Raw genomic sequence first — 22,724 nt, 5'->3', positions numbered from 1 at the left:
CCAAACATTTTTTTTGAAGCCTACACAAATTTTCCAAACCGTGGACATCATCTAATTTATTGTTTTGTAACTTCATCTCGCGAAAGTATAGGTTCCACAGAACCCTTCAGAAATTGCCACAGGTGATGCGATTACATCACCAGGGCGGGGTATTGGTAATAGTTTTCAACTAGCAATAATCACACCTCGGATAAACCTCATTGGTTACGATACTGCCACTGCGAAAAGCTAATGAACGAGAGAAAACTTTACCTATTAAAGTACCAATGAAATTCATTACCTGTGGTGACTAAGAAAATTAACGAACTGTCGTGTTAGGCTACTAATGTTCCTGGGAGTTGAAGTACAGATAAAGTAATTTTAAAATATTAACACTGCATTTGAGAATATAATATATCTGGAATAAGAAAATTAACACGTTTGGACCTATGTTTTTTTGCCGCTGGCTGTTTTGCGTTCTTTAAGTTTCCTGAAATTTTGGATCGTGCTATAAATTTCTTGAGGTAAAATGTTCATGAGAACTCTAATGAAACACCGCCGCAAGGTGGCAACACGGGGAGCCAATAATCTGACGTGTATGCACTTTTGAAAGTTGCGACAGGATTAAATGTCGGAACTGACCAAATATATATTTGAAAGCCTACACAAATTTTCTAAACCATGGACATCATCTAATTTATTGTTTTGTCATTTCATTTCGCAATAGGATAGGTTCCACAGAACCCTTCAGAAATTGCCACAGGCGATGCGTTTGCATCATCAGGGCGGGGTATTGGTAATAGTTTTCCACTAGCAATAATCGCACCTCGGATAATCCTCATTGGTTACGATACTGCCACTGCGCAAAGCTAATGAATGAGAGAAAACTTTACTTATTAAAGTACCAATGAAATCTATTACTTGTGGTGACTAAGAAAATTAACGTAACTGCCTTGTTAGGTTACTAATGTGCTTGGGAGTTGAAGTGCAGATACAGCAATTTTAAAAATATCAACACTGCATTTAAGAATATAATATATCTGGAATAAAAAAATAAACACGTTTGGAATTATGTTCTCTTGCTGCTGGCTGTTTCGCATTCTGTAAGTTCCTTGGAATTTTGGATCGTGCTATAAATTTCTTGAGTTAAGATGTACAAGAAAACTCTAACGAAACACCGTCGAAATGTGGCAAAACGAAAAGCCAATAATCTGACGTGTATGCACTGTTGAAAGTTGCGACAGGATGAGTTGTCGGAGCTGACTAAACGTATATTTTGAAGCCTACACAAATTTTCCAAACCGTGGACATCATCTAATTTATTGTTTTGTAACTTAATCTCGCGAAAGTATAGGTTCCACAGAACCCTTCAGAAATTGCCACAGGTGATGCGATTACATCACCAGGGCGGGGTATTGGTAATAGTTTTCAACTAGCAATAATCGCACCTCGGATAATCCTCATTGGTTACGATACTGCCACTGCGCAAAGCTAATGAACGAGAAAAAACTTTACCTATTAAAGTACCAATGAAATTCATTACTTGTGGTGACTAAGAAAATTAACGAACTGTCGTGTTAGGCTACTAATGTTCTTGGGAGTTGAAGTACAGATAAAGTAATTATTAAAATATTAACACTGCATTTAAGAATATAATATATCTGGAATAAGAAAATTAACACGTTTGGACCTATGTTTTTTGCCGCTGGCTGTTTCGCGTTCTTCAAGTTTCCTGAAATTTTGGATCGTGCTATAAATTTCTTGAGGTAAAATGTTCATGAGAACTCTAATGAAACACCGCCGCAAGGTGGCAACACGGGGAGCCAATAATCTGACGTGTATGCACTGTTGAAAGTTGCGACAGGATTAAATGTCGGAACTGACCAAATATATATTTGAAAGCCTACACAAATTTTCTAAACCATGGGCATCATCTAATTTATTGTTTTGTCATTTCATTTCGCAATAGGATAGGTTCCACAGAACCCTTCAGAAATTGCCACAGGCGATGCGATTGCATCACCAGGGCGGGGTATTGGTAATAGTTTTAAACTAGCAATAATCACACCTCGGATAAACCTCATTGGTTACGATACTGCCACTGCACAAAGCTAATGAACGAGAGAAAACTTTACTGTGGAAGAACATATAAAGCAATTTTTGAAATAATAACACTGCGTTTAAGAATATAATATATCTGGAAAAAGAAAATAAACACGTTTGGAATTATGTTATTTTGCCGCTGGCTGTTTCGCATTCCTCAAATTTCCTGAAATTTCGGATCGTGCTATAAATTTCTTGAGTCAAAATGTTCAAGAGAACTCTAATGAAACACCGCCGCAAGGTGGCAACACGGGGAGCCAATAATCTGACGTGTATGCACTGTTGAAAGTTGCGACAGGATAAAATGTCGGAACTGACCAAACATATATTTGAAAGCCTACACAAATTTTCCAAACCATGGACATCACCTAATTTATTGTTTTGTCATTTCATTTCGCAATAGGATAGGTTCCACAGAACCCTTCAGAAATTGCCACAGGCGATGCGATTGCATCACCAGGGCGGGGTATTGGTAATAGTTTTCAACTAGCAATAATCGCACCTCGGATAAACCTCATTGGTTGCGATACTGCCACTGCGCAAAGCTAATGAACGAGAGCAAACTTTACTTATTAAAGTACCAATGAAATTCATTACTTGTGGTGACTAAGAAAATTAACGTACTGTCGTGTTAGGCTACTAATGTTCTTGGGAGTTGAAGTACAGATAAAGTAATTTTAAAATATTAACACTGCATTTAAGAATATAATATATCTGGAAAAAGAAAATAAACACGTTTGGAATTATGTTCTTTTGCCGTTGGCTGTTTTGCATTCTGAAAGTTTCTTGACCCTTTCTCGAGTTAGTATGATGAGTACATGAGAACTCTAAGTAAACAAAGCCGCAAGGTGGCAACAGAGGCAGCCAGTGAATCGGTCATAATTTTGTTGGAGGGATAACTTACTAAGGAGTGCATTGTCAGCAGTGATTCGTAAAGTTGTCTCAATTTGTTTGACATAGATTCGGAAAATTAAACATATTTTTCAAAACAATAGACATCAACGTAATTTGCAAAAGTATAGGTTCCGCAGAAACTTTCAGAAATTGCCACAGGCGATGCGATTACATCACCAGGGCGGGGTATTGGTAATAGTTTTCAACTAGCAATAATCGCACCTCGGATAATCCTCATTGGTTACGATACTGCCACTGCGCAAAGCTAATGAATGAGAGAAAACTTTACTTATTAAAGTACCAAGGAAATTCATTACTTGTGGTGACTAAGAAAATTAACGAACTGTCGTGTTAGGCTACTAATGTTCTAGGGAGTTGAAGTACAGATAAAGTAATTATTAAAACATCAACACTGCAATTAAGAATATAATATATCTGGAATAAAAAAAATAAACACGTTTGGAATTATGTTCTCTTGCTGCTGGCTGTTTCGCATTCTGTAAGTTCCTTGTAATTTTGGATCGTTCTATAAATTTCTTGAGTTAATATGTACAAGAAAACTCTAACGAAAACCCGCCGCAATGTGGCAAAACGAAAAGCCAATAATCTGACGTGTATGCATTGTTGAAAGTTGCGACAGGATGAGTTGTCTGAACTGACCAAACGTATATTTTGAAGCCTACACAAATTTTCCAAACCGTGGACATCATTTTATTTATTGTTTTGTAACTTCATCTCGCGAAAGTATAGGTTCCACAGAACCCTTCAGAAATTGCCACAGGTGATGCGATTACATCACCAGGGCGCGGTATTGGTAATAGTTTTCAACTAGCAGTAATCACACCTCGGATAAACCTCATTGGTTACGATACTGCCACTGCGCAAAGCTAACGAACGGGAGAAAACTTTACTTATTAAAGTACCAATGAAATGTATTACTTGTGGTGACTAAGAAAATTAACGAACTGTCGTGTTAGGCTACTAATGTTCTTGGGAGTTGAAGTACAGATAAAGTAATTTTAAAATATTAACACTGCATTTAAGAATATAATATATCTGGAATAAGAAAATAAACACGTTTGGAAATATGTTCTTTTGCCGTTGGCTGTTTTGCATTCTGAAAGTTTCTTGACCCTTTCTTGAGTTAGTATGATGAGTACATGAGAACTCTAAGTAAACAACGCCGCAAGGTGGCAACAGAGGCAGCCAGTGAATCGGTCATAATTTTGTTGGAGGGATAACTTACTAAGGAGTGCATTGTCAGCAGTGATTCGTAAAGTTGTCTCAATTTGTTTGACATAGATTCTGAAAATTAAACATATTTTTCAAAACAATAGACATCAACGTAATTTGCAAAAGTATAGGTTCCGCAGAAACTTTCAGAAATTGCCACAGGCGATGCGATTACATCACCAGGGCGGGGTATTGGTAATAGTTTTCATCTAGCAATAATCGCACCTCGGATAATCCTCATTGGTTACGATACTGCCACTGCGCAAAGCTAATGAATGAGAGAAAACTTTACTTATTAAAGTACCAATGAAATCTATTACTTGTGGTGACTAAGAAAATTAACGTAACTGCCTTGTTAGGTTACTAATGTTCTTGGGAGTTGAAGTGCAGATACAGCAATTTTAAAAATATCAACACTGCATTTAAGAATATAATATATCTGGAATAAAAAAAATAAACACGTTTGGAATTATGTTCTCTTGCTGCTGGCTGTTTCGCATTCTGTAAGTTCCTTGGAATTTTGGATCGTGCTATAAATTTCTTGAGTTAATATGTACAAGAAAACTCTAACGAAACACCGTCGAAATGTGGCAAAACGAAAAGCCAATAATCTGACGTGTAGTCACTGTTGAAAGTTGCGACAGGATGAGTTGTCGGAACTGACCAAACGTATATTTTGAAGCCTACACAAATTTTCCAAACCGTGGACATCACTTTATTTATTGTTTTGTAACTTCATCTCGCGAAAGTATAGGTTCCACAGAACCCTTCAGAAATTGCCACAAGTGATGCGATTACATCACCAGGGCGGGGTATTGGTAATAGTTTTCAACTAGCAATAATCGCACCTCGGATAAACCTCATTGGTTACGATACTGCCACTGCGCAAAGCTAATGAATGAGAGAAAACTTTACTTATTAAAGTACCAATGAAATTCATTACTTGTGGTGACTAAGAAAATTAACGAACTGTCGTGTTAGGCTACTAATGTTCTTGGGAGTTGAAGTACAGATAAAGTAATTTTAAAATATTAACACTGCATTTAAGAATATAACATATCTGGAATAAAAAATATAAACACGTTTGGAATTATGTTCTCTTGCTGCTGGCTGTTTCGCATTCTGTAAGTTCCTTGTAATTTTGGATCGTGCTATAACTTTCTTGAGTTAATATGTACAAGAGAACTTTAATGAAACAACGCCGCAATGTGGCAAAACGAAAAGCCAATAATCTGACGTGTATGCACTGTTGAAAGTTGCGACAGGATGAATTGTCGGAACTGACCAAACGTATATTATGAAGCCTACACAAATTTTCCAAACCATGGACATCATTTAATTTATTGTTTTGTAATTTCATCTCGCGAAAGTATAGGTCCCACATAACCCTTCAGAAATTGCCACAGGTGATGCGATTACATCACCAGGGCGGGGTATTGGTAATAGTTTTCAACTAGCAATAATCACACCTCGGATAAACTTCATTGGTTACGATACTGCCACTGCGCAAAGCTAATGAATGAGAGAAAACTTTACTTATTAAAGTACCAATGAAATTCATTACTTGTGGTGACTAAGAAAATTAACGAACTGTTGTGTTAGGCTACTAATATTCTTGGGAGTTGAAGTACAGATAAAGTAATTTTAAAATATTAACACTGCATTTAAGAATATAATATATCTGGAATAAGAAAATTAACACGTTTGGAATTATGTTCTTTTGCCGTTGGCTGTTTCGCATTCTGTAAGTTTCCTGAAATTTTGGATCGTGCTATAAATTTCTTGAGTTAAAATGTTCATGAGAACTCTAATGAAACACCGCCGCAAGGTGGCAACACGGGGAGCCAATAATCTGACGTGTATGCACTGTTGAAAGTTGCGACAGGATTAAATGTCGGAACTGACCAAATATATATATGAAAGCCTACACAAATTTTCCAAACCATGGACATCATCTAATTTATTGTTTTGTCATTTCATTTCGCAAAAGGATAGGTTCAACAGAACCCTTGATAAATTGCCACAGGCGATGCGTTTGCATCACCAGGGCGGGGTATTGGTAATAGTTTTCAACTAGCAATAATCGCACCTCGGATAATCCTCATCGGTTACAATACTGCCACTGCGCAAAGCTATTGAATGTGAGAAAACTTTACTTATTAAAGTACCAATGAAATCTATTACTTGTGGTGACTAAGAAAATTAACGTAACTGTCTTGTTAGGCTACTAATGTTCTAGGGAGTTGAAGTACAGATACAGCAATTTTTAAAATATCAACACTGCAATTAAGAATATAATATATCTGAAATAAAAAAAAAATAAACACGTTTGGAATTATGTTCTCTTGCTGCTGGCTGTTTCGCATTCTGTAAGTTCCTTGTAATTTTGGATCGTGCTATAAATTTCTTGAGTTAATATGTACAAGGGAACTCTAACGAAACACCTCCGCAATGTGGCAAAACGAAAAGCCAATAATCTGACGTGTATGCACTGTTGAAAGTTGCGACAGGATGAGTTGTCGGAACTGACCAAACGTATATTTTGAAGCTTACACAAATTTTCCAAACCATGGACATCATTTAATTTATTGTTTTGTAATTTCATTCCGCGAAAGTATAGGTTCCACAGAACCATTCAGAAATTTCCACAGGTGATGCGATTACATCACCAGGGCGGGGTATTGGTAATAGTTTTCAACTAGCAATAATCACACTTCGGATAAACCTCATTGGTTACGATACTGCCACTGCGCAAAGCTAATGAACGAGAGAAAACTTTACTGTGGAAGAACATATAAAGCAATTTTTGAAATAATAACACTGCGTTTAAGAATATAATATATCTGGAATAAGAAAATAAACACGTTTGGAATTATGTTCTTTTGCCGTTGGCTGTTTCGCATTCTGTAAGTTTCTTGACCCTTTTTTGAGTTAGTAGGATGGGTACATGAGAACTCTAATGAAACAACGCCGCAAGGTGGCAAAACGAAAAGCCAATAATCTGACGTGTATGCACTGTTGAAAGTTGCGACAGGATGAGTTGTCGGAACTGACCAAATGTATATTTTGAAGCCTACACAAATTTTCCAAACCGTGGACATCATCTAATTTATTGTTTTGTAATTTCATTTCGCAAAAGGATAGGTTCAACAGAACCCTTCAGAAATTGCCACAGGCGATGCGATTGCATCACCAGGGCGGGGTATTGGTAATAGTTTTCAACTAGCAATAATCACACCTCGGATAAACCTCATTGGTTGCGATACTGCCACTGCGCAAAGCTAACGAACGAGAGAAAACTTTACCTATTAAAGTACCAATGAAATTCATTACTTGTGGTGACTAAGAAAATTAACGAACTGTCGTGTAAAGGCTACTAATGTTCTAGGGAGTTGAAGTACAGATAAAGTAATTTTAAAATATTAACACTGCATTTAAGAATATAATATATCTGGAATAAGAAAATTAACACGTTTGGACCTATGTTTTTTTTCCGCTGGCTGTTTGGCATTATTCAAGTTTCCTGAAATTTTGGATCGTGCTATAAATTTCTTGAATTAAAATGTTCATGAGAACTCTAATGAAACACCGCCGCAAGGTGCCAACACGGGGAACCAATAATCTGACGTGTATGCACTGTTGAAAGTTGCGACAGGATTAAATGTCGGAACTGACCAAATATATATTTGAAAGCCTACACAAATTTTCTAAACCATGGACATCTAGTTTATTGTTTTGTTACTTGACCTCGCGAAAGTATAGGTTCCACAGAACCCTTCAGAAATTGCCACAGGTGATGCGATTACATCACCAGGGCGGGGCATTGGTAATAGTTCTCAACTAGCAATAATCACACCTCGGATAAACCTTATTGGTTACGATACTGCCACTGTGCAGAGCTAATGAACGAGCGAAAACTTTACTTATTAAAGTACCAATGAAATTCATTACTTGTGGTGACTAAGAAAATTAACGAACTGTCGTGTTTGGCTACTAATGTTCTTGGGAGTTGAAGTACAGATAAAGCAATTTTGAAATATTAACACTGCATTTAAGAATAAAATATTTCTGGAATAAAAAAATAAACACGTTTGGAATTATGTTCTTTTGCCGTTGGCTCTTTCGCATTCTGTAAGTTTCTTGACCCTTTCTTGAGTTAGTATGATGAGTACATGAGAACTCTATTGGAACAACGCCGCAAAGCAATAAAGGCAACCAGTGAATCGGTCATAATTTTGTTGGAGGGATAACTTACTGCGGAGTGCATTGCCAGCAGTAATTCGTGAAGTTGTCGCAATTTGTTTGACATAGACTCAGAAAATTAAACATATTTTTCAAAACAATAGAGATCAACGTAACTTGCAAAAGTACAGGTTTAGCAGAAACTTTCAGAAATTGCCACAGGCGATGCGATTACATGACCAGGGCGGGGTATTGGTAAAAGTTTTCAACTAGCAATAATCGCACCTCGGATAAACCTCATTGGTTACGATACTGCCACTGAACAAAGCTAGCGAATAATACTAAATTTTACCTATTGATGTACCATTGAAATCTATTACTTGTGGTGACTAAGCAAATTAACGTAAGTGTCTTGATAGGTTACTAATGTTCCCGGAAGTGGAAGAACAGATAAAGCAATTTTTGAAATAATAACACTGCGTTTAAGAATATAATATATCTGGAATTAGAAAATAAACAAACACGTTTGGAATTATGATTTTTTGCCGCTGGCTGTTTCGCATTCTGTATGTTTCTTGGGACTTTCCTGAGTTTGTATGATGAGTACATGAGAATTCTAATAAAACACCGCCGCAAGATGGCAACACGGGGAGCCAATAATCTGACGAGTATGCCCTGTTTAAAGTTGTGACGGAATTAAATGACGGAACTCACCAAACATATATTGGAAAGCCTACACAAATTTTCCAAACCATGGACATCATCTAATTTATTGTTTTGTCATTTCATTTTGCAATAGGATAGGTTCCACAGAAACCTTCAAAAATTGCCACAGGCGATGCGTTTGCATCATCAGGGCGGGGTATTGGTAATAGTTTTCAACTAGCAATAATCGCACCTCGGATAATCCTCATTGGTTACGATACTGCCACTGCGCAAAGCTAATGAATGAGAGAAAACTTTACTTATTAAAGTACCAATGAAATCTATTACTTGTGGTGACTAAGAAAATTAACGTAACTGCCTTGTTAGGTTACTAATGTTCTTGGGAGTTGAAGTGCAGATACAGCAATTTTAAAAATATCAACACTGCATTTAAGAATATAATATATCTGGAATAAAAAAATAAACACGTTCGGAATTATGTTCTCTTGCTGCTGGCTGTTTCGCATTCTGTAAGTTCCTTGGAATTTTGGATCGTGCTATAAATTTCTTGAGTTAATATGTACAAGAAAACTCTAACGAAACACCGTCGAAATGTGGCAAAACGAAACGCCAATAATCTGACGTGTATGCACTGTTGAAAGTTGCGACAGGATGAGTTGTCGGAACTGACCAAACGTATATTTTGAAGCCTACACAAATTTTCCAAACCGTGGACATCATTTTATTTATTGTTTTGTAACTTCATCTCGCGAAAGTATAGGTTCCACAGAACCCTCCAGAAATTACCACAGGTGATGCGATTACATCACCAGGGCGGGGTATTGGTAATAGTTTTCAACTAGCAATAATCACACCTCGGATAAACCTCATTGGTTACGATACTGCCACTGCGCAAAGCTAATGAACGAGAGAAAACTTTACCTATTAAAGTACCAATGAAATTCATTACTTGTGGTGACTAAGAAAATTAACGAACTGTCGTGTTAGGCTACTAATGTTCTTGGGAGTTGAAGTACAGATAAAGTAATTTTAAAATATTAACACTGCATTTAAGAATATAATATATCTGGAATAAGAAAATAAACACGTTTGGAATTATGTTCTTTTGCCGTTGGCTGTTTTGCATTCTGAAAGTTTCTTGACCCTTTCTTGAGTTAGTATGATGAGTACATGAGAACTCTAAGTAAACAACGCCGCAAGGTGGCAACAGAGGCAGCCAGTGAATCGGTCATAATTTTGTTGGAGGGATAACTTACTAAGGAGTGCATTGTCAGCAGTGATTCGTAAAGTTGTCTCAATTTGTTTGACATAGATTCGGAAAATTAAACATATTTTTCAAAACAATAGACATCAACGTAATTTGCAAAAGTATAGGTTCCGCAGAAACTTTCAGAAATTGCCACAGGCGATGCGATTACATCACCAGGGCGGGGTATTGGTAATAGTTTTCATCTAGCAATAATCGCACCTCGGATAATCCTCATTGGTTACGATACTGCCACTGCGCAAAGCTAATGAATGAGAGAAAACTTTACTTATTAAAGTACCAATGAAATCTATTACTTGTGGTGACTAAGAAAATTAACGTAACTGCCTTGTTAGGTTACTAATGTTCTTGGGAGTTGAAGTGCAGATACAGCAATTTTAAAAATATCAACACTGCATTTAAGAATATAATATATCTGGAATAAAAAAAATAAACACGTTTGGAATTATGTTCTCTTGCTGCTGGCTGTTTCGCATTCTGTAAGTCCCTTGGAATTTTGGATCGTGCTATAAATTTCTTGAGTTAATATGTACAAGAAAACTCTAACGAAACACCGTCGAAATGTGGCAAAACGAAAAGCCAATAATCTGACGTGTAGTCACTGTTGAAAGTTGCGACAGGATGAGTTGTCGGAACTGACCAAACGTATATTTTGAAGCCTACACAAATTTTCCAAACCGTGGACATCACTTTATTTATTGTTTTGTAACTTCATCTCGCGAAAGTATAGGTTCCACAGAACCCTTCAGAAATTGCCACAAGTGATGCGATTACATCACCAGGGCGGGGTATTGGTAATAGTTTTCAACTAGCAATAATCGCACCTCGGATAAACCTCATTGGTTACGATACTGCCACTGCGCAAAGCTAATGAATGAGAGAAAACTTTACTTATTAAAGTACCAATGAAATTCATTACTTGTGGTGACTAAGAAAATTAACGAACTGTCGTGTTAGGCTACTAATGTTCTTGGGAGTTGAAGTACAGATAAAGTAATTTTAAAATATTAACACTGCATTTAAGAATATAATATATCTGGAATAAGAAAATTAACACGTTTGGACCTATGTTTTTTTGCCGCTGGCTGTTTCGCATTCTTCAAGTTTCCTGAAATTTTGGATCGTGCTATAAATTTCTTGAGTTAAAATGTTCATGAGAACTCTAATGAAACACCGCCGCAAGGTGGCAACACGGGGAGCCAATAATCTGACGTGTATGCACTGTTGAAAGTTGCGACAGGATTAAATGTCGGAACTGACCAAATATATATTTGAAAGCCTACACAAATTTTCTAAACCATGGACATCATCTAATTTATTGTTTTGTCATTTCATTTCGCGAGAGTATAGATTCCACAGAACCCTTCAGAAATTGCCACAGGCGATGCGAATGCATCACCAGGGCGGGGGTATTGGTAATAGTTTTCAACTAGCAATAATCGCACCTCGGATAATCCTCATTGGTTACGATACTGCCACTGCGCAAAGCTAATGAATGAGAGAAAACTTTACCTATTGATGTACCAATAAAATCTATTACTTGTGGTGACTAAGAAAATTAACGAACTGTCGTGTTAGGCTACTAATGTTCTTGGGAGTTGAAGTACAGATAAAGCAATTTTAAAATATTAACACTGCATTTAAGAATATAATACATCTGGAATAAGAAAATAAACACGTTTGGAATTATGTTCTTTTGCCGTTGGCTGTTTCGCATTCTGTAAGTTTCTTGACCCTTTCGTGAGTTAGTATGATGAGTACATGAGAACTTTAATGAAACAACGCCGCAAGGTGGCAATAAAGGCAGCCAGTGGATCGGTCATAATTTTGTTGGAGGGATAACTTACTGCGGAGTGCATTGCCAGCAGTAATTTGTAAAGTTGTCGCAATTTGTTTGACATAGACTCGGAAAATTAAACATAATTTTCAAAACAATAGACATTAAGGTAATTTGCAAAAGTATAGGTTGCGCAGAAACTTTCAGAAATTGCCACAGGCGATGCAATTACATCACCAGGGCGGGGTATTGGTAATAGTTTTCAACTAGCAATAATCGCACCTCGGATAAACCTCATTGGTTACGATACTGCCACTGAACAAAGCTCACGAATAAGACTAAACTTTACCTATTGATGTACCATTGAAATCTATTACTTGTGGTGACTAAGCAAATTAACGTAAGTGTTTTGATAGGTTACTAATGTTCCTGGAAGTGGAAGAACAGATAAAGCAATTTTTGAAATAATAACACTGCGTTTAAGAATATAATATATCTAGAATGAGAAAATAAACAAACATGTTTGGAATTATGATTTTTTGCCGCTGGCTGTTTCGCATTCTGTATGTTTCTTGGGACTTTCCTGAGTTAGTATGATGAGTACATGAGAACTCTAATGAAACACCGCCGCAAGATGGCAACACGGGGAGCCAATAATCTGACGAGTATGCCCTTTTAAAGTTGCGACGGAATTAAATGACGGAACTCACCAAACATATATTTGAAAGCCTACACAAATTTTCCAAACCATGGACATCATCTAATTTATTGTTTTGTCATTTCATTTCGCAATAGGATAGGTTCCACAGAACCCTTCAGAAATTGCCACAGGCGATGCGTTTGCATCATCAGGGCGGGGTATTGGTAATAGTTTTCAACTAGCAATAATCGCACCTCGGATAATCCTGATTGTTACGATACTGCCAATGCGCAAAGCTAACGAATGAGAGAAAACTTTACTTAATAAAGTACCAATGAAATCTATTACTTGTGGTGACTAAGAAAATTAACGTAACTGCCTTGTTAAGTTACTAATGTTCTTGGGAGTTGAAGTGCAGATACAGCAATTTTAAAAATATCAACACTGCATTTAAGAATATAATATATCTGGAATAAAAAATAAACACGTTTGGAATTATGTTCTCTTGCTGCTGGCTGTTTCGCATTCTGTAAGTTCCTTGGAATTTTGGATCGTGCTATAAATTTCTTGAGTTAATATGTACAAGAAAACTCTAACGAAACACCGTCGAAATGTGGCAAAACGAAACGCCAATAATCTGACGTGTATGCACTGTTGAAAGTTGCGACAGAATGAGTTGTCGGAACTGACCAAACGTATATTTTGAAGCCTACACAAATTTTCCAAACCGTGGACATCATTTTATTTATTGTTTTGTAACTTCATCTCGCGAAAGTATAGGTTCCACAGAACCCTTCAGAAATTGCCACAGGTGATGCGATTACATCACCAGGGCGGGGTATTGGTAATAGTTTTCAACTAGCAATAATCACACCTCGGATAAACCTCATTGGTTACGATACTGCCACTGCGCAAAGCTAATGAACGAGAGAAAACTTTACTTATTAAAGTACCAATGAAATCTATTACTTGTGGTGACTAAGAAAATTAACGAACTGTCGTGTTAGGCTACTAATGTTCTTGGGAGTTGAAGTACAGATAAAGTAATTTTAAAATATTAACACTGCATTTAAGAATATAATATATCTGGAATAAGAAAATTAACACGTTTGGACCTATGTTTTTTTGCCGCTGGCTGTTTCGCATTCTTCAAGTTTCCTGAAATTTTGGATCGTGCTATAAATTTCTTGAGTTAAAATGTTCATGAGAACTCTAATGAAACACCGCCGCAAGGTGGCAACACGGGGAGCCAATAATCTGACGTTTATGCACTGTTGAAAGTTGCGACAGGATTAAATGTCGGAACTGACCAAATATATATTTGAAAGCCTACACAAATTTTCTAAACCATGGACATCATCTAATTTACTGTTTTGTCATTAAATTTCGCGAGAGTATAGGTTCCACAGAACCCTTCAGAAATTGCCACAGGCGATGCGACTGCATCCCCAGGGCGGGGTATTGGTAATAGTTTTCAACTAGCAATAATCGCACCTCGGATAATCCTCATTGTTTTTTTTTTTTTTTTTTTTTAATTTCGGATCAGATTATAATATACGGGATCGGGGATAAACCGTCATTTCCTGTATCCCATTCGGAGCTTGGTCAGTTATAGACCGTATCACATAATGGCAATAGATGACTATTGCCGTTCTCATTGATAGGCTCCTATTTCGTCATTTCCGTTTTAGATGGTTTTTCAATTTTGAGCATAAAATCAGTAAATTAATCATTTTTTTCAATCAGTTTGTAGCAACACTTTTTTGGGCCAACCAATTTTCAATTTTCTCTATCTGTTTTATTTCTTCGCTGAGTGATTCTATGTTTTTTACTCTCCAGCCCATTTTATTAAAAGTTTTCGAAACTATGCCATCTTCTATCCTTTTACTTTCTTCGGGATTCATTTTTGTGTTTGTCATGTCCTTCATTGATTTGACCTTGTATATTTGAGTTTTTACTATATTCACTGTTATTAATATTATTTTTCGGTTTTCTTTTAAGTAGATATTATGCCAAAGTAGTTCATTTAAAAAGGGGTGATGTGTTTGCAGAGCCTGATTCAGAGATTTTTGTATTTTATACAAAATCCGCCACGTGAAAGGACATTCTTTAATAAGGTGTTCCGTGTTGTCCTCCGATTTCGAGCAGAATTTACACTCCGTGATAGCCATTTTCCCGCTTACTGTATGATATAAATTGATTCTTTTTCTTTGTGTTCCATTTAGTATTGCATTGTGCGCCAGCCTGTATGATATCACCCTTTCCTTGTTTGTTATTATATTTTTTATGTCTTTTTCTTTACTTAGAATCTCTTTCCAATTGGTGCATGTTTGTGTTTCTACCTGTTTTCTTCTTCCCGATTGGTTTGATTTCAAGATCGTCTGGTAAATTTGTTTGAAAGAAATGTCTGTCCATTTTTCTTCTTTTATGCCTATTTTTTCGGTTAACTGAATGCAATCTTTCCAGTGCTTTGGGGTTTCGAGGGCATGGGGCATCTGGTTGGTGTAAAGTTTGGGATTTATTCTCTTTATCTTCGTGCCAATGTCATAAAGGGCTATTGCGTGCCATATCTCTTTAGGTTCTGTTATTGATTTCAATGTTTTTATTTTTTCCAGAAGACATGCCTGTATTTTTGTTTTTATGCATGGGGCATTTAATCCTCCATTGTAGTAATCGGCTGTTAATTTATTTTGTGCCAATAGCTGAAAGCTTTCTGGGTGCCAGATGAAGTCAAAGAAAAGTGTGTTCAGTTTCCGTATGTAGATTGGTGGTACATTCACTACTCTAGCGTGGTATATTACCTGCGATATACACAAGGCATTTAAAATTTGGAATTTACCTATCCACGTCAATTGTCTCTGCTTATTAACTTTCAGGGTGTTCCTAAGTCTTTTGAGGATTTCATCCCAAGTTTTTTCCGTCTGTTGGGGTCCTATAATTTGGCCTAAAACTTTTATATTTGGTTTCATGAATTTGTTGTACGGCGAGGTTTTAAGTTTTTTCATTGCGATTTGGTTAGTACATAATATTTCAGTTTTTTTCTCATTTATTTTTTGTCCCGTTATTAATTCGTAAGTCTTAAATTCGTTGAAGGTGTGTTCTATCGATTCAATGTCTCGCGCGTATGTTGTATTGTCGTCTGCAAATTGATCAATTACGGTTTTGTATTTTCCGATGCTGAATCCTTTTATCTTTTGGTTCGCGATGATTTTTCTTGCCAATGGGTCAGCGGCTAAGGTGTACATTGCCATGCTCAATGGACAGCCTTGTCTGATTCCTCTTGTCAGAAAGATTTTATTGGTTTTAGCTCCGTTAATTTGTATTCTGCTGTATATCCGATTGTACATTTCTTTGATTAAGTTAATGATATTTTTGTTGAAGTTTAGTTTGGTCATGGTTTTGAATAAAAAACGTTGGTTAACCATATCAAAAGCTTTTTCCTGCTCGAAACTGATTATATATAAAGGTAGGTTCCATTTTGTTGTATAATTCCATATTCCTTGAACGTTTCGTAAATTATCAAATATAGATCGTTTAGGAATTGCGCTTTTCTGTGTTGGCATTATATATTTATCCAAGATAGGTTTCAATCGGTTAGCTAATATTTTTGATATCAGTTTAAAATCTACATTTAGGTTAGATATGGGCCGGTAGTTAGATAGGTGATTTGAATTTCCTTTTTTATAGATAAGGGTGACTATCGATTCTTTGCTACTGGTGGGTAAGTTGCCGAAAGCGATAGCATTGTTTACTAGCTGGTGCAAGTCATTCTTCAAAATTTCCCAAAATTCAACGTAAAATTCCTTTGATAGTCCGTCTGGTCCCGGTGTTTTATAGTTATCCATTTGTTTTAAAGTCACGAGAAGTTCTTCTTTTGAAGCTAAGGTCCCCATTTGTTCCTTTTCTTCAGTGCTAAGCTTAGTTTCCCCATTTATGTTGAGGTATTCTTCCATTCTATCTTCCTCACCTGGTGTTGTTTGTGTCCATAGTGTTTTATAGAATGTTTGCGCTTCTTCCAAAATTTCGTTTTTTGTTTTTAAATAATTTCCTTCTTTGTTTTGTAGTCTGTCTATAGTGGTTTTACGTCTTCTAGTTTTCAATTTGTCAAAGAAATATTTTGTTGGTCTTTTGTTTTGTTCTAATGCTTTGATTTTTGCTGTATTTTGTTTAAACATCACTTTTTCTTTTTCCATTTGTTTTAGGTTTTTAATAAGCATATACATTGCTTGGTTTGATGGTGACTTGTTCATGCTATTTAGAATTTCATTTTTCCACCTGCTTTCATTTTGTTTCTTTACCTTTGCTTCGTTAATTCCGTGTTGGAGGAGGCTTTTTTTAATTTTAGTCTTCAAGTTGTCCCACCAGTCGGCAAGTATTTCATATTCGTGTTTTCTTTGTTCTTCTTTTTTGTATATCTCATTTATCAAAAACCTGACTTTTTCATGCCTAAAATGAGCTGTATTGTTTTTCCAGGTTCCCCGTCCCCAGTTAACTTGTTTAATATTTTTGAAAGTGATGTGTGATGCAAAGTGGTGGTCTGAAACGGTGTTTACTAAATATTCTGTATTTTTCAATTCATGACTAATGTTGTACGGAATATATATTCGATCTATTCGTCGGGATTGTCTTCTCCTGGTAATTGTATATAATCTTTTATCGGGCCAGTGATATCTATACGTGTCTATGTAGTTGTAAGCTTGTATAAAGTCTTTCCATTGCATTTCTGTGTTCCCTAGTGTAAATGAGTTTTGGTTGCTGACGTCTATTTTCTGATGAACCATGTTAAAGTCACCGCAAATTATTTGAATATGCTTGATCTCTCTCACTAAGTTTATCAGCTTTTCGTAGAACATTCTAGTTTTTTTGTCGCCTCTTCTGGGAGGTGCATAAACATTTACTAGCGATAGCTTGTCTTTGGTTTGTAAGTTCGTCATTGTTGTCGAACACGCTCTACAAGGTATGAATGTAACATATTCAAAGCTGTGCGTTGCACATAAGTTTTCTCTTACTGCAGTGGCGGTGCCTTGGAAGAATCTTTGGTCATCCCTCTTATCGAAGTCGGTCAGTGAGTTAATAAATAATCTGTACCCCATGTTTTGAAGTCGGTTCTCGGAAACGTCTCTTTTAACTCTGTGGACTTCTTGTAAAGCAATAATGTCTGGGTTGTGATAAGTTATGAAGATTTTAAGTTTATTCCAATTTTTTTCCAGTCCGTTTACGTTCAGTGAGATTATTTTTAATTGTGATAGATTTTCAGTCATATATTGGGTCTTGTAGATGATTTTTATTTTATACTTTCTATGTTTTATTGTCTTTCCCCTTTTTTGGCGAGGGTGATATATTCGACGTTGTCGACGAGGAAGTATTTTCTCTTCCCCGTTTTCCAATCTGTTTTTCGGTTTTGTTCATAGTAGGTTCAAGTCTGGGTGTTTGTGATGGGTCTGTTTCATACGTGCTATCTGGGTTCTCTAGGTATGCCGGTGCCGAGTTACTTTGAAGTATGTCTGAGAATACTGATGATGACGTGCTGTCTCTAATCTCGAAGTCGTTAATTACCATGTTTACATACGATTTGCCAATTACTGGGGGTCTAATTGGAGTGTTCCCTATTGTGGATGTAGGTTTTAATTTAGGCTTCGGGACTGTTTTGCGAGGTGGAGTGCGCTTTTTGGGTGTTGTTATATTAACAAATCCGTATCAGATATTGTGTCGGATTTTGAAGTTGGGAACACTGCCTCTGGAATTTGGTTTACTCCTATTTCTAGTGTGGTGTTATTGTTTGGTATTGCATCTTCTTTTTCTCCTACATGTGATACTATTCCAGGTTTTGTGGATATCGATTCCTTAAACCAGGATTCCATGTTATTCGGTCTCACATTGGATTTTAGGGGGCAATTTGCCTGAACGTGACCTTCACTTTTGCACGACCTACATTTCGTTTTATTTCGGCAATTTCTTGCATTATGACCAGTATCAAGGCAGTTCATGCATGTTGGATTGTACAACTCGGTGGGTACGTAGGTTTTGCACCTAGCTTTGTCAATGACAAGAAAGGGGGGTAGTTTTTCCCGTTTAAAATCATCTATCCATACGGCTATATATCCGTTGAATAGTTGAGTGTTTCGGTAGTATAGTTTGGTCATGCTTTTAATTTTTCCGCATCCAGCCTTATTCAGAGCTTCGAAAACGACTTGTGGTCGTGATTCGTCTGGGATATCGCGAATGCTAATCCTTCTTGGAGGTTTTGTGGGTGGAAAAAAGCGTACTATTACACCATCGACTTTAATGCCATTTTGCGTTTCTACAATAAATTTGTCTCTAACTGAATCATTTGGATTTGTTGGATTCAACTGTTTGAAAGATATCAACCAAATTTTCGGTCTAGTTTCAAAAATTCCTGACAGGTGTTCGACATATCCTTTTGTTATAGGGTTTTCTTCCAAGATGTAGAGAAATCGGTTTATATCAATAGAATCACTCACCTCTGCCACAACCGATCGAGGGCGATTACCTGTAATCCCTATTGATCCTGTAAGAGCTGCGGAGTAATCCATTTTTAGTATCCAAGAACGAATATCCAAAATAGCTTACAAACCAAAGTATTCCAATTGATGATAACAATAGGAGATGTTCATTTTAATCAAGCAGCTAGCTCGATAAACCTCATTGGTTACGATACTGCCACCGCGCAAAGCTAATGAATGAGGGAACACTTTTCTTATTAAAGCACAAATGAAATCTATTACTTGTGGTGATTAAGAATACTATTGTAACTGTCTTGTTAGGCTACTAATGTTCTTGGGAATGGAAGTACAAATAAAACAATTATATATTAAAATAATAACACTGCATTTAAGAATAGAATATGTCTGGAATAAAAAAAATGAACACGTTTGGAATTATGATTTTTTGCCGCTGGCTGTTTCGCATTCTGTAAGTTCCTTGGAATTTAGTTAAAATGTACAAGAGAACTATAACGAAACACCGCCGGTATGTGGCAACGCGAAAAGCCAATAATCTGACGTGGATGCACTGTTGAAATTTGCGACAGGTTGAGTTGTTGAAACTGACCAAACGTATATTTGGAAGCCTACCCAAATTTTTCAAACCATGGACATTGTCTAATGTATTGTTTTGTCATTTTATTTGCGAGAGTATAGGTTCCACAGAACCCTTCAGAAATTGCCACAGGCGATAAGATTACATCACCAGGGCGGGGTATTGGTAATAGTTTTCAACTAGCAATAATCACACCTCGGATAAACCTCATTGGTTACGATACTGCCACTGCGCAAAGCTAATGAACGAGAGAAAACTTTACTCATTAAAGTACCAATGAAATCTATTACTTGTGGTCACTAAGAAAATTACCGTAACTGTCGTGTTAGGCTACTAATGTTCTTGGGAGTTGAAGTACAGATAAAGTAATTTTAAAATATTAACACTGCATTTAAGAATATAATATATCTGGAATAAGAAAATTAACACGTTTGGACCTATGTTTTTTTGCCGCTGGCTGTTTCGCGTTCTTCAAGTTTCCTGAAATTTTGGATCGTGCTATAAATTTCTTGAGGTAAAATGTTCATGAGAACTCTAATGAAACACCGCCGCAAGGTGGCAACACGGGGAGCCAATAATCTGACGTTTATGCACTGTTGAAAGTTGCGACAGGATTAAATGTCGGAACTGACCAAATATATATTCGAAAGCCTACACAAATTTTCTAAACCATGGACACCATCTAATTTATTGTTTTGTCATTTCATTTCGCAAAAGGATAGGTTCCACAGAACCCTTGGTAATAGTTTTCAACTAGCAATAATCGCACCTCGGATAATCCTCATTGGTTACGATACTGCCACTGCGCAAAGCTAATGAATGGGGGGGAAAACTTTACTCATTAAAGTACCAATGAAATCTATTACTTGTGGTGACTAAGAATATTAACGTAACTGTCTTGTTAGGTTACTAATGTTCTTGGGAGTTGAAGTACAGATAAAGTAATTTTAAAATATTAACACTGCATTTAAGAATATAATATATCTGGAATAAGAAAATAAACACGTTTGGAATTATGTTCTTTTGCCGTTGACTGTTTCGCATTCTGAAAGTTTCTTGACCCTTTCTTGAGTTAGTATGATGAGTACATGAGAACTCTAATTAAACAACGCCGCAAGGTGGCAATAAAGGCAGCTAGTGAATCGGTCATAATTTTGTTGGAGGGATAACTCACTGCGGAGTGCATTGTCAGCAGTAATTCGTAAAGTTGTCTCAATTTGTTTGACATAGATTCGGAAAATTAAACATATTTTTTAAAACAATAAACATCAACGTAATTTGCAAAAGTATAGGTTCCGCAGAAACTTTCAGAAATTGCCACAGGCGATGCGATTACATCACCGACATCATCTAATTTATTGTTTTGTCATTTCATTTCGCAATAGGATAGGTTCAACAGAACCCTTCAGAAATTGCCGCAGGCGATGCGTTTGCATCACCAGGGCGTGGTATTGGTAATAGTTTTCAACTAGCAATAATCGCACCTCGGATAATCCTCATTGGTTACGATACTGCCACTGCGCAAAGCTAATGAAAGAGGGAAAACTTTACTCATTAAAGTACCAATGAAATCTATTACTTGTGGTGACTAAAAATATTAACGTAACTCTCTTGTTAGGTTACTAATGTTCTAGGGAGTTGAAGTACAGATACAGCAATTTTAAAATATTAACACTGCATTTAAGAATATAATATATCTGGAATAAGAAAATAAACACGTTTGGAATTATGTTCTTTTGTCGTTGGCTGTTTCGCATTCTGTAAGTTTCTTGACCCTTTCTTGAGTTAGCATGATGAGTACATGAGAACTCTAATTAAACAACGCCGCAAGGTGGCAATAAAGGCAGCTAGTGAATCGGTCATAATTTTGTTGGAGGGATAACTCACTGCGGAGTGCATTGTCAGCAGTAATTCGTAAAGTTGTCTCAATTTGTTTGACATAGATTCGGAAAATTAAACATATTTTTTAAAACAATAAACATCAACGTAATTTGCAAAAGTATAGGTTCCGCAGAAACTTTCAGAAATTGCCACAGGCGATGCGATTACATCACCGACATCATCTAATTTATTGTTTTGTCATTTCATTTAGCAATAGGATAGGTTCAACAGAACCCTTCAGAAATTGCCGCAGGCGATGCGTTTGCATCACCAGGGCGTGGTATTGGTAATAGTTTTCAACTAGCAATAATCGCACCTCGGATAATCCTCATTGGTTACGATACTGCCACTGCGCAAAGCTAATGAATGAGAGAAAACTTTACTTATTAAAGTACCAATGAAATCTATTACTTGTGGTGACTAAGTAAATTAACGTAACTGCCTTGTTAGGCTACTAATGTTCTTGGGAGTTGAAGTGCAGATACAGCAATTTTAAAAATATCAACACTGCATTTAAGAATATAATATATCTGGAATAAAAAAATAAACACGTTTGGAATTATGTTCTCTTGCTGCTGGCTGTTCCGCATTCTATAAGTTCCTTGGAATTTTGGATCGTGCTATAAATTTCTTGAGTTAATATGTACAAGAAAACTCTAACGAAACACCGTCGAAATGTGGCAAAGCGAAAAGCCAATAATCTGACGTGTATGCACTGTTGAAAGTTGCGACAGGATGAGTTGTCGGAACTGACCAAACGTATATTTTGAAGCCTACACAAATTTTCCAAACCGTGGACATCATTTTATTTATCGTTTTGTAACTTCATCTCGCGAAAGTATAGGTTCCACAGAACCCTTCAGAAACTGCCACAGGTGATGCGATTACATCACCAGGGCGGGTTATTGGTAATAGTTTTCAACTATCAATAATCGCACCTCGGATAAACCTCATTGGTTACGATACTGCCACTGCGCAAAGCTAACGAACGAGGGAAAACTTTACCTATTAAAGTACCAATGAAATTCATTACTTGTGGTGAC

The 22,724-nt window shown here is 36.6% G+C and overlaps 28 non-coding genes and 1 pseudogene across 28 annotated transcripts; all 29 read right to left on the bottom strand.

Moving 5' to 3' along the window:
* Positions 1 to 91: 91 nt before the first annotated feature.
* On the bottom strand, positions 92 to 230 carry LOC120327354 (U4 spliceosomal RNA). Its single transcript, XR_005567552.2, has one exon. It is a non-coding gene; the product is annotated as a U4 spliceosomal RNA (small nuclear RNA).
* A 481-nt stretch (positions 231 to 711) lies between these two features.
* LOC144422321 (U4 spliceosomal RNA) lies at positions 712 to 850 on the bottom strand. The gene has a single exon (XR_013475289.1). It is a non-coding gene; the product is annotated as a U4 spliceosomal RNA (small nuclear RNA).
* A 483-nt stretch (positions 851 to 1,333) lies between these two features.
* LOC120327352 (U4 spliceosomal RNA) lies at positions 1,334 to 1,472 on the bottom strand. The gene has a single exon (XR_005567550.2). It is a non-coding gene; the product is annotated as a U4 spliceosomal RNA (small nuclear RNA).
* A 481-nt stretch (positions 1,473 to 1,953) lies between these two features.
* On the bottom strand, positions 1,954 to 2,092 carry LOC120327374 (U4 spliceosomal RNA). Its single transcript, XR_005567570.2, has one exon. It is a non-coding gene; the product is annotated as a U4 spliceosomal RNA (small nuclear RNA).
* A 398-nt stretch (positions 2,093 to 2,490) lies between these two features.
* On the bottom strand, positions 2,491 to 2,629 carry LOC144422319 (U4 spliceosomal RNA). Its single transcript, XR_013475287.1, has one exon. It is a non-coding gene; the product is annotated as a U4 spliceosomal RNA (small nuclear RNA).
* Positions 2,630 to 3,104: 475 nt separating this feature from the next.
* LOC120327361 (U4 spliceosomal RNA) lies at positions 3,105 to 3,243 on the bottom strand. The gene has a single exon (XR_005567558.2). It is a non-coding gene; the product is annotated as a U4 spliceosomal RNA (small nuclear RNA).
* A 483-nt stretch (positions 3,244 to 3,726) lies between these two features.
* On the bottom strand, positions 3,727 to 3,865 carry LOC120327347 (U4 spliceosomal RNA). The gene has a single exon (XR_005567546.2). It is a non-coding gene; the product is annotated as a U4 spliceosomal RNA (small nuclear RNA).
* A 475-nt stretch (positions 3,866 to 4,340) lies between these two features.
* LOC120327369 (U4 spliceosomal RNA) lies at positions 4,341 to 4,479 on the bottom strand. Its single transcript, XR_013475299.1, has one exon. It is a non-coding gene; the product is annotated as a U4 spliceosomal RNA (small nuclear RNA).
* A 484-nt stretch (positions 4,480 to 4,963) lies between these two features.
* LOC144422314 (U4 spliceosomal RNA) lies at positions 4,964 to 5,102 on the bottom strand. The gene has a single exon (XR_013475282.1). It is a non-coding gene; the product is annotated as a U4 spliceosomal RNA (small nuclear RNA).
* A 482-nt stretch (positions 5,103 to 5,584) lies between these two features.
* Positions 5,585 to 5,723, bottom strand: LOC120327364 (U4 spliceosomal RNA). The gene has a single exon (XR_005567561.2). It is a non-coding gene; the product is annotated as a U4 spliceosomal RNA (small nuclear RNA).
* A 481-nt stretch (positions 5,724 to 6,204) lies between these two features.
* On the bottom strand, positions 6,205 to 6,343 carry LOC144422335 (U4 spliceosomal RNA). Its single transcript, XR_013475302.1, has one exon. It is a non-coding gene; the product is annotated as a U4 spliceosomal RNA (small nuclear RNA).
* A 486-nt stretch (positions 6,344 to 6,829) lies between these two features.
* On the bottom strand, positions 6,830 to 6,968 carry LOC144422294 (U4 spliceosomal RNA). The gene has a single exon (XR_013475263.1). It is a non-coding gene; the product is annotated as a U4 spliceosomal RNA (small nuclear RNA).
* Positions 6,969 to 7,353: 385 nt separating this feature from the next.
* Positions 7,354 to 7,492, bottom strand: LOC144422310 (U4 spliceosomal RNA). Its single transcript, XR_013475278.1, has one exon. It is a non-coding gene; the product is annotated as a U4 spliceosomal RNA (small nuclear RNA).
* A 479-nt stretch (positions 7,493 to 7,971) lies between these two features.
* Positions 7,972 to 8,110, bottom strand: LOC144422300 (U4 spliceosomal RNA). The gene has a single exon (XR_013475269.1). It is a non-coding gene; the product is annotated as a U4 spliceosomal RNA (small nuclear RNA).
* A 472-nt stretch (positions 8,111 to 8,582) lies between these two features.
* LOC144422296 (U4 spliceosomal RNA) lies at positions 8,583 to 8,721 on the bottom strand. Its single transcript, XR_013475265.1, has one exon. It is a non-coding gene; the product is annotated as a U4 spliceosomal RNA (small nuclear RNA).
* Positions 8,722 to 9,195: 474 nt separating this feature from the next.
* Positions 9,196 to 9,334, bottom strand: LOC144422316 (U4 spliceosomal RNA). The gene has a single exon (XR_013475284.1). It is a non-coding gene; the product is annotated as a U4 spliceosomal RNA (small nuclear RNA).
* A 483-nt stretch (positions 9,335 to 9,817) lies between these two features.
* On the bottom strand, positions 9,818 to 9,956 carry LOC144422326 (U4 spliceosomal RNA). Its single transcript, XR_013475293.1, has one exon. It is a non-coding gene; the product is annotated as a U4 spliceosomal RNA (small nuclear RNA).
* A 475-nt stretch (positions 9,957 to 10,431) lies between these two features.
* Positions 10,432 to 10,570, bottom strand: LOC144422331 (U4 spliceosomal RNA). Its single transcript, XR_013475298.1, has one exon. It is a non-coding gene; the product is annotated as a U4 spliceosomal RNA (small nuclear RNA).
* A 484-nt stretch (positions 10,571 to 11,054) lies between these two features.
* LOC144422313 (U4 spliceosomal RNA) lies at positions 11,055 to 11,193 on the bottom strand. The gene has a single exon (XR_013475281.1). It is a non-coding gene; the product is annotated as a U4 spliceosomal RNA (small nuclear RNA).
* Positions 11,194 to 11,674: 481 nt separating this feature from the next.
* LOC144422311 (U4 spliceosomal RNA) lies at positions 11,675 to 11,814 on the bottom strand. Its single transcript, XR_013475279.1, has one exon. It is a non-coding gene; the product is annotated as a U4 spliceosomal RNA (small nuclear RNA).
* A 476-nt stretch (positions 11,815 to 12,290) lies between these two features.
* Positions 12,291 to 12,428, bottom strand: LOC120327377 (U4 spliceosomal RNA). Its single transcript, XR_013475262.1, has one exon. It is a non-coding gene; the product is annotated as a U4 spliceosomal RNA (small nuclear RNA).
* Positions 12,429 to 12,901: 473 nt separating this feature from the next.
* LOC144422298 (U4 spliceosomal RNA) lies at positions 12,902 to 13,039 on the bottom strand. The gene has a single exon (XR_013475267.1). It is a non-coding gene; the product is annotated as a U4 spliceosomal RNA (small nuclear RNA).
* A 482-nt stretch (positions 13,040 to 13,521) lies between these two features.
* Positions 13,522 to 13,660, bottom strand: LOC144422315 (U4 spliceosomal RNA). The gene has a single exon (XR_013475283.1). It is a non-coding gene; the product is annotated as a U4 spliceosomal RNA (small nuclear RNA).
* Positions 13,661 to 14,141: 481 nt separating this feature from the next.
* LOC120327376 (U4 spliceosomal RNA) lies at positions 14,142 to 14,279 on the bottom strand. The gene has a single exon (XR_005567572.2). It is a non-coding gene; the product is annotated as a U4 spliceosomal RNA (small nuclear RNA).
* Positions 14,280 to 19,901: 5,622 nt separating this feature from the next.
* On the bottom strand, positions 19,902 to 20,040 carry LOC144422327 (U4 spliceosomal RNA). Its single transcript, XR_013475294.1, has one exon. It is a non-coding gene; the product is annotated as a U4 spliceosomal RNA (small nuclear RNA).
* A 400-nt stretch (positions 20,041 to 20,440) lies between these two features.
* On the bottom strand, positions 20,441 to 20,614 carry LOC120327366 (U4 spliceosomal RNA; annotated as a pseudogene).
* Positions 20,615 to 21,190: 576 nt separating this feature from the next.
* On the bottom strand, positions 21,191 to 21,329 carry LOC144422295 (U4 spliceosomal RNA). Its single transcript, XR_013475264.1, has one exon. It is a non-coding gene; the product is annotated as a U4 spliceosomal RNA (small nuclear RNA).
* A 574-nt stretch (positions 21,330 to 21,903) lies between these two features.
* Positions 21,904 to 22,042, bottom strand: LOC144422334 (U4 spliceosomal RNA). The gene has a single exon (XR_013475301.1). It is a non-coding gene; the product is annotated as a U4 spliceosomal RNA (small nuclear RNA).
* A 483-nt stretch (positions 22,043 to 22,525) lies between these two features.
* LOC144422336 (U4 spliceosomal RNA) lies at positions 22,526 to 22,664 on the bottom strand. The gene has a single exon (XR_013475303.1). It is a non-coding gene; the product is annotated as a U4 spliceosomal RNA (small nuclear RNA).
* Between the last annotated feature and the right edge of the window lie 60 nt (positions 22,665 to 22,724).

This window comes from Styela clava, chromosome 4 (genome assembly GCF_964204865.1).
Source record: "Styela clava chromosome 4, kaStyClav1.hap1.2, whole genome shotgun sequence".
Lineage (NCBI taxonomy): Eukaryota > Metazoa > Chordata > Ascidiacea > Stolidobranchia > Styelidae > Styela > Styela clava.
This window is presented reverse-complemented; position numbering and strand designations above follow the sequence as displayed.